This window comes from Muscardinus avellanarius (genome assembly GCF_963383645.1).
Source record: "Muscardinus avellanarius genome assembly, chromosome: 3".
Classification (NCBI taxonomy): Eukaryota; Metazoa; Chordata; class Mammalia; order Rodentia; family Gliridae; genus Muscardinus; species Muscardinus avellanarius.
In genome coordinates this window covers 85,745,718-85,747,713 of record NC_137788.1, presented here as the reverse complement: position 1 = coordinate 85,747,713, position 1,996 = coordinate 85,745,718, and the positions used below count along the sequence as shown (strand labels likewise).

Sequence of the window (1,996 nt, the reverse complement as noted above, 5' to 3'; positions counted from 1 at the left end):
CATATTTTAAGTTGAATCACAAATTTTTACCTATTTTCTAGTAGACTCAAATATTTTAAACATTTTAAATACCCAAAAGCCAAGCATGCTTTCTAACATGTGCATATTAATACTGTGTTTGATTCTCTTAAATATATATATGTTTTAGAAACTGATGTTTATTTCCCACCAAATTTATTCATACTTTGCTGGTGTCTTTAGGCAGCTTAACACCACTGGGTGGTTGTTCTGACCCACTCTGTAGCCTGGGCAGTGGGAGTTGCAGACCAGTCTTCAGTGGCTGGCTGGGCTCTCCAGTCTTCAGTAGGAAACGCTGAATGGGCACCGAGGCCACCTACATCCCTCCCATCAGTCTGTGATCTCTGGCTGAGTGGCGGCAAACTCTGGGGTGGCACAGTCCATTCACCTTGGAATTCCTCCTTGGCCACTCCCTTCTCATCAGCAGCCTGCTATTCCTTTTCAATCTCTTCAGGATCTCTGTAAAAGTAGAGATCAGGCCTGACCTCCCACGGGTGTTCCTGGGAGATGGTGCCTCGGAAGCTCAGGACTTCTAGGGCCAGCATCCACATGAGCCCCCACAGAGCAAGCTCCCTGGTTGTTGCAGGGAATGGTGATGTCCATGTAGTGCTGGGGAGAGTCTGTGTTGCTCAGCACAGTGGTAGGCAGGTTAATGGAAGATGCCTCTGTGAGAGGCTGGTGGTCAGCCCTGGGGTCAGTCCCCACCAGCAGACTCAGCTCCCAGAAGGCCACCTGGATCTGCTGGGTGAAGGTCCCAGTAGTGAGTGGCCAGCGATCTGGGTGGCTCCAGTGGCTGCAGCAAACTTGAGCATGGCCCACCAGCCAGTGTTACTGGAAGATATGACACTGAGGTCAGCAGTGTTCTCAGTGGCGAGACTGGCTCGAGCCACCTGCAGAAGCTTCTCCCAGGTCTTCTTCAGTTTTATGATGTAGACGCCATCACTTTTCTTTTTGTAGATATATTGTTCCATCTGGAAATCCAGGTTGGTGCCACCTAAGTGGGTTCCTGCCGCAAGGAATTTGAAGGCATCCTCCTTCATTTGCAAGACATCAAGGGCTTCGGACATTGTGATAGTTTCCCTTTAAGTTATGCCGGGAATCAAAAACAACGCTGTATGGACCTCTCTCTGGGCAGCACAGAAAGGGCTAAATATTTCCATAATTAATTCTGAACTTCCACATTAGGAAAACATTTATCTACTAAAAAAGCAATTCTATCATTCTAAGCAGTGTTAGACAATGCTTTCTTAGATGATTAAGAGTGGATATCAGGAGAGATGGGTTAGTATGCTGAATGAATAATTTCTAGTGACCCAGAGTGATTTGAAAAACCCTTTTTATAGTCAATATGTCATGGGCACCAAAACTTAAAAGATGGGTTGGTCTCATAATCTAAGTTTCTTGATCTTGATCTGCTCAAGGAAGTCTGTTACCCTACCTAAGTTTCTAAGTCACTTGGATGACTTTTTAAATCTTTCACTCTTAAGTTACTTGGATATATTTCCACCTAAGTCTGAAGCGTTATCACCTGGACGGAATACTGCAGTGTTTAGCATATTTCTTACCTGGGAACTACACATGCTCAACAAGGACCAATTTAGTCATTCTTCTTCTGACAATGGGCCGTGGCAATTAAAATCATCCAGTGAACATGTTCCATTGAGGGCAGGATTGTTAAGAGGAATATCTTACACAAAATTCCTATCAGCACCCTAGTCCATAACATGTGCTCAGTAAATACCAGGAAACAGTATTATACCTGCTAGTACCTCAGCTACTACTACTGTCACCAGGAGATATTACAACATGAAGACATTGTAAGAATATTTAATTTTGGCAAAAGGCTCTAAATAAGTTTCTTCCTAAAGTGTATTCATGTTTTATTCATGAAAACAAAACAGTTTCTGTGAGTAGGTGTGTGCGTGTGTGAACGCATGCATGTACACACACATATAGTAATTAAACTGGCCACAGCTGA

The 1,996-nt window shown here is 43.8% G+C and overlaps 1 pseudogene across 1 annotated transcript; it reads right to left on the bottom strand.

Annotated features, from left to right (window-relative positions):
• Positions 1–206: 206 nt before the first annotated feature.
• LOC308260156 (small ribosomal subunit protein uS2B-like) lies at positions 207–1,085 on the bottom strand (annotated as a pseudogene). The gene has a single exon. The product of its transcript is annotated as a small ribosomal subunit protein uS2B-like (transcript).
• Positions 1,086–1,996: the final 911 nt, after the last annotated feature.